Source organism: Erpetoichthys calabaricus, chromosome 12 (genome assembly GCF_900747795.2).
Source record: "Erpetoichthys calabaricus chromosome 12, fErpCal1.3, whole genome shotgun sequence".
NCBI classification, from domain to species: Eukaryota; Metazoa; Chordata; class Cladistia; order Polypteriformes; family Polypteridae; genus Erpetoichthys; species Erpetoichthys calabaricus.
The window spans coordinates 32207222-32214581 of NC_041405.2; positions in this window are offsets into that span (position 1 = coordinate 32207222).

A 7360-nucleotide genomic window follows, 5' to 3' on the forward strand; every position below is an offset into this window, starting at 1 on the left:
AGGTAGAAAAATTATTGAACACCCCTCATAAAAATAATTTACTCTTAATAAAATGTTTGTAAAGTAAGACTTTTTGTCAGGTGTTCACAGTGCTGTCATCTTTTTCACTTGAACAGGAGGAGCAGGAATAAATTGGGGGCACGCAGGGTTGTTGCTGCACCCACCACACAACGAACCACCTCAGGATCCCATATTAGGACCCAAGCGCAGCCGTGCAGCGGGTGACACCTCAGCACCACACTAGTTTGAATGGAATGGAACAGCGTGGTTTTTTTTTTTTACATTGGCTGAAGTTCCAATCCTGCCAGTACCCCCCGAGTTTTCTCTGCAAGTTGGAGGACCTGCTGTCAGGACTGGAAGCAGGTTAACGTCATACCCAGGATGGAGGAAATGCTGGGTAAGGGCCTTGCTCAAGGGCTCAACAGAGTGGAATCACTATTAGCATTTATGGGATTTCAACCGGCAATCGGAAGATCTCTAGCTTCAGGTTTAAAATCAGGCAGAGTAGCTTTGGTTGTTGGCTCTCCTCTCTTTCTCTTCAGTGGGGGTTAAATTTTGCTTTCTTAAGTTTGACTTGATTTTATGGAATGTTGCCTGCTTCTGGTTAAAATCAATAAAAAATAAAATAAATAAATAAATAAAATCAGGCAGGGTGAAATGGAGCTTCAAAATTCTTTCCTTGGCTTTATTTTTTTTCCCTGTATTTCATTTGTTCTACATCACAGAGATTAGAACACCCTAGGTGAGGACAGGCCATCAAAGCTCGCCAGTCCTATCCACTTAATTCTTCTAAAATAACATCAAGTCAAGTTTTGAAAGTCCCTAAAGTCTTACTGTCTACCACACTACTTGGTAGCTTATTCCAAGTGTCTATGGTTCTCTGTTTGAAGGAAAACTTCTTAATGTTTGTGTGAAATTTACCCTTAAAAAGTTTCCAACTGTGTCCCCGTGTTCTTTTAAAATAACAGTCTCAATCCACTGGACTAATTTCCTTCGTAATTTTAAACATTTCAGTCAGGTCTCCCCTTAGTCTTATTTTGCTTAAACTGTAAAGGCTCAGCTCTTTTAATCTTTCCTCATAACTCATGCCCTGTAGCCCTGGAATCAGCCTCGTTGCTCTTCTCTGGACTTTTTCTAGTGCTGCTATGTCCTTTTTGTAGCCTAAAGACTAAAACTGCACACAGTACTCCAGATGAGGCCTCACCAGTGCGTTCTAAAGCTTGAGCAGAACCTCCTTGGACTTGTACTCCACACATCAAGGCGCTATATAACCTAACGTTCTGTTAGCCTTCTTAATGGCTTCTGAACACTGTCTGGAAGTTGATAGTGATGAGTCCACTTCAACTCCTAAATCCTTCTCATAAGGTTTACTCTCGATTTTCAGACCTCCCATTGTTTATTCAAACCAAACATTTTTAAGAGATGTGCCTATTAGGTGGTCCGCTCCATCATGGGGGTAGCAGTGTTCACTTTGTTTAGCTGTCGTCCCCTTCCAGGGCTGGTTCTTGCCTTGCACTCATTCCTTTACAAACCAAACAATTTCTGATGGTGGATGCGCTTTTGCTAGTTCATAAAGGTCTGACTATAAACTTAAAATTTTCTTGTAGTCTCGTAAATCAAGTTTCATCCTGCTTGAATTGATCTCGTCCATTTCGGGAGACGGACGTCTGAGACCGAACTCCATTAGCAGTGGTGTTATTTTACATTTGTTTTTTTTTACTATCATCGTGAGATGTTCTGTATTTACCCAACCCATGGGGCTTTAATTACAGCATATGCAAGTATATGCAAGCATGAGCAACAGAAAAAAGGCTTAGAAGGAAATGGAAAAGACAGCTAAAGTTTCACCCATACAGGTCTCAAGTTCAAGTTCAAGGTACAGCCTGCCAGAGACTGACCTGGAACAGATAGTTGAAAGGACAGATCTCCGGGCACCTGACACCGCAGCATTGGCTCCAGCCAAGAGCGAAAGTGGGAGCAAAACTGCAAGTGAGTTGGGCCTGGAGAACTTATTGATTCCAGAAGGTTCATTGGAACTTAGCATGGCCTTACTATCCACGTTGTCAATTATCTCCTGCGAGTCAGCGGCACCAACTCCAACCGGGCTTCCCATTCCGCCCGTGGATCATAGAGAAGGCAGAAATAAAGTGTCCAAGCTGAAGGTAAAGATCATTGCAGTGATTACCGCAATAACTACCACTATTGGGGGGGGACATAAAGGAGCTAATGAATAATATAAAGAAGGCTACAAATGATACAAACGATATAAAGAAAGATATAAAGGGCATGAACTTGACAAACGAGAAGTTACTTCAGAATATTAAAAACCAGGAGAAATGTTTAGCAAACGCTTTGAGGAAACCTTTAAAGATAAGCTAGAAAAAACTGAGGAAAAAATACAGGAAAATGCAAGTAAGTATGAGAATAAATTTAAAGTACTTGGTGCTCAGTTTGAAGATGTTAAGCAAATTTCCATGACTCATGCTGAAATAGTTGAACAATTGGCATCTGCCACTGACGAAAAAGCAACAGCAATGGCTACAAAATCCGAATACAAAGTCCTTGGAGACAGATATAGAAGAAATAATACAAGAATTGAAGGTCTCCCTGAAAATCGTGAAAGGGAGAACAAGAGCAAGCTATTTGTAATTTTTTTTTTTTTACACACACAATTGTAAATTCCAACATAACAATAGGCTTCATAGCTAAAATTCAAAATTAGGGATAAAGCTATCTTACGTAATAATGTACTAACTTAATTTAAGGCTATAAAATGTTAACAAAAGTTCAGAAGCAATGTTTCTATGACCAAACTGAACTTTGTGAGCTGGACTGTCAAAGGTCTCAAACATGAATTAAACAGGAAGAAAGTATTCTCTCACTTAACAGGTCTAAACGCCAAGACAGGATTTTTGCAGGAGACTCACTTATTAAGCAAGGATTAGTTTTGGTTGCAAAGAGATTAGACTTGCCAAATATTCCACTCCAGCTATACAAAGAAAACTAGAGGCGTGAGAATCTTAATACATAGAACAATTTCATTTGTAGTATCAGATGTAGTATCTGACCCTGAAGGGCAATATGTGATGGGTAATTTATTTAATTGCAAAGTGATTTTGATAAATATCTACGCAACCAATGTGGATGATAAAGACTTCATCCAAAACATATTTGTGTCCATTCCTAATGGAATATAATTATAAAATTATAATGGCCAGAGACTGTATGGTAATTGTGTTTTAAATCCAGACCTGGATAGGTCTTTAGCTACAGGCGATAACATATAACAATGAAAAAACAACACATTTTGTAACCGATCAGTAACTGATGTTGTACGTATACCATATCAAATTGGAAAAAATCTAATTCTCACTTAGAGGATCTCTTCAAAACATTTTTAAAACCTGATATAATCTAATCAATAACATTTTAGAAAGAGCATTTATAATGGGTTTCTACTCTTAAAGTTTTACTCTGGCTATTGGTCTTTCTCTCTCTCTTTGGTGGGGTTGAATGGAATTTAGTCTTGTTAAGTTTGACTTGATTGTATGGAATGTTATTTGCTTTTAATAAAATGAATAAAAAAAAGTTTCATCCTGTTTCCTGTAGTATCTATACACTTCAAGGTATTTTTATGTTCTTCATGTAGATAGTTTATAAAAAATTATTCACTCATTTATTCATTTTCTACCACTTATCCAAAGCCAGGTCGCAAGTGCAATGAGGCCCACATATCCCTTTCCCCAGCCACACTTGCTAACTCATACTGCGCGATTCCAAGATGTTGCCAGGCCATCTAGGAGATGTAAGTCTCCCACTGAGCCCAAGGTATTCCCCTGGGTCTTTTTCCAGCTGGTTGGGCCCATAAAACGTCCACAGGGTGGTGTCCAGGAGGAATCAGTATAAAATGCCCGAACCACCTCAATTGACTCTTCTCTCAATGTGGTGGGTCAGCGGCTCTACTCCTGTTCAACTGCTTTTTAATGCAAATATCTAATCAGCCGATCACATAGTAGCAACTCAATGCATTTTGGGCTGTAGACATTGTCGAGATGATATGCTGAAGTTCAAACTGAGCATCGGAATGGGGGAAAAAAGGTAATTTAAGCGACTTTGAATGTGACATGGTTGTTGCTGCCACACAGGCCAGTCTGAGTATTTCAGAAACTACTGATCTACTGGGATTTTTACTCATGACCATCTGTAGGCTTTACAGAGATGGTCCGAAAAAGGGAATATATCTAGTGAGCGGCAGTTCTCTGGGCAAAAATTCCTTGTTGATGCCAGAGGTGAATGGCCAGACTGGTTCAAGCTGATTGAAAGGCAACAATAACTCAAATAACCACTCGTTACAAGTAAGGTATGCAAAAGAGCACAACACATTGAACCTTGAAGCAGATGGGCTACAGCAGCAAGAGACCACACCAGGTGCCACTCATTTTAGCTAAGAACAGGCAAGTAAGTCTACAATTCTGGACAAGAGAAGATTGGAAAAATGTTGCCTGGTCTGATGAGTCCGCAGCTATATTTGGATGGTAGGGTCAGAACTTGGTGTCAACAACATGAAAGCATGGCTCCATCCTGCTTTTTATCTATGGTTCAGGCTGGTGGTGGTGGTGTAATGGTGTGTGGGATATTTGCTTAGAACACTTTGGGCCCCTTAGTACCATTTGAGCATCGTTTAAATGACACAGCCTATCCGAGTGTTGTTGCTGATCGTGTCCATCCCTTTATGACTTCAGTGTACCCATCTTCTGATGGCTACTTCCAGCAGGATAACCCACCATATCACAAACCTCAAATCAACTCAAACTATTTTTTTTTGTTAGTAACATGACAGTGAGTTCACTGTACTCAAATGGCCTCCACAGTCACCAGATCTCAATCCCGTAGAGCACCATTGGGATGTGGTGGAATTGGAACTTTGCACCATGGATGTACAGCCAACAAATCTGCACTAACTGTGGGATACTATCATGTCAATATGGATCAAAATCCCTGAAGAATGTTTCCAGCACCTTGTTGAATCTATGCCATGAAGAATTACGGCAGTTCTGAAGGTAAAAGGGGGTCCAACCCGGTACTAGCAAGGTGTACCTAATAAAGTGGCCAGTGACTAGTAAATCGAGAGCTTAACCTTCTGGGCTCAGCTAGAAGACACAGCCCTGGCAGAGATCCATAACTGCTGGGAACAGTGCTGATGTTTATCCTAGTATGCAGGCACAGCTCTCACTATGATCGTACGGGGACTGAATAGCTTTTATTAGGGGCCAAGAAACCCTGTATTCTCCCAGCACCCTCCACAGAGTCCCTCAAAGAGCACGGTCACATTGGGCGTACTCCTATGTCCCATCCAGGATCCTGTTCCACTGTTTGGAACAGGTAGAATCCATATGGCTCTTATTGGATCGGAGGTTCCACGACTGGGCGGAGTCTCCTTTCCATTTCCGTGGCATAAGCTTCCTCAGGGAGGCTCAGGAGTGTGATCCCCTGATAACTGAAGCACACCCTCAAGTCCCCCTTTTTGAAAATGGGGACCACCACCCTGGTCTTCCACTCAAGGGGCATGGCTCCCAATAACTATACAACAATGAAAACTCTTCTTATTAAAAATTAGATTTCCAGTTAGACAGAATTATAATTCAAATGCTTTTTATTCAATTTTAATATTGAAATAATTCATACAGACTTGAGCAGTAATGTCTGTTTTCAAGCCAGCTTCTTTCTGTTCAGGAGCTGAATCTTTCATTGTGAACACTATGAAAAAGCATATTACCTATAGTTAGGAAAAAAAACTTACATGAACTTTTTGTTTAAAGTTAGTGGTGTGTATTGGAGGTCTGATAGTTGAGCCAAAGATAGTTGAGGAACAATGTGGATTCTATCCTGGCCCTGAAACAGCAGACCAGCTCCTCACTCTGGCAGAGCTTCATGAGAGTAAGATGACCCGTCTACACGTGTTTTGTAGATCAGGTAAAAAAAACATATGACCGCGTCTCTGGGTATGTGCTGTAGGAAGTGCTGTGGGAATATGGGGTAACCGGGCCGGCCTTCCCTAATTGAGGCATTAAGTCGAATTCGTTCACTGTGGGCGTCGGACTCCATCAAAATTCTGTCTTGTCGCCACTCCTGTTTGTGTTTTTCATGGACAGTACAAGTAAGTTTTAAGTCTGAATGATAAATTGGAGTTAGATTAAAAGATCTGCACCCTTATTCTGTCATTGGATGAGAGGTGTTGAAAGGCTTACAAGGTTAATAATGTTTCATAAGCTTTTCACTCAATACCATTGGTGTGCATGTCTTCAATCCAAAAAGGAATGATGTGTAGCTCAAGTTAAGCTCCTGCTGCAAGTGATGATCCCCTTGGACTTTTAATGGACAATGTCTAACTAGAGCTTTCTCAGATATTGTGTTCCTTTTCTGGATTGAGATGATGGACTTTTATTATTATTAAATAGTTTGCTCCGAGTCTCACATTTAACCAGTCCAGGTTCATAGACATGGAGCATTGAGCACAAGTCTGGGGTCCTGGATGCACATCCTCTATGTGGCTGTAATCAGAATATAAGTTTAATATGTCACTGTGCTCTGTGCAAATATCTTAAATCTAATTTAGCACACAGGGGCCCATCATTTAGAACTGCTAGGCAAGCATTTTAAGACAAGACAAGTTAAGAACAACTGCATGAAATTGTATCCTCTTTTCCTTGTTTGGAATGGCATGATTTACCTAAGTGGGGGCCTGCACATGAACAAATAGTATAAAGACTTGGAACATTGCCCGGCACACCTTTGAAGCCAACGGACAGATGGGAGATAATGTCATCCGATCCTGAAAATCCTTCCAATGCAGCGACGAAAATGGTAGACTCTACACAAGGTCTTGTCATGGCTTCCTTCCTTCCTATCTATCTATCTAATCCTGCCAACTACGCTATCTATCTATCTATCTATTATATAGTGCCTTTCACAGCTATGCAGCGTAATGCAGTGTAAAGCGTCATTAAAGAAAGCTAAGTTATTTCTCCTATGTAATTTTTTAGCGCAGTATCACTAAGGGAGGGGTATCGTCTTTTTACATTATATCTGTATAGTTTTGGGTTATGTAACATGCTGCAAATACAAAAGAACTTATTCCAACCAGGGGGCTAGCGCCCCCTGCTGGATAGAATGGGCTGACTCAAATTTGTAAAGTAACTTGTCTTTGGGATATGGGAGAACAAAAGGACCCACCTAAAAACCCACGCAGTACATGGAAGAACATATAAACCACCTCTGGCAGTGCCAGGGCGAAATGTCACATCTGGGATTAAGGAACTGTGAGGCAGCAGCACTTACCACTGCACCACTAAAAATGAAC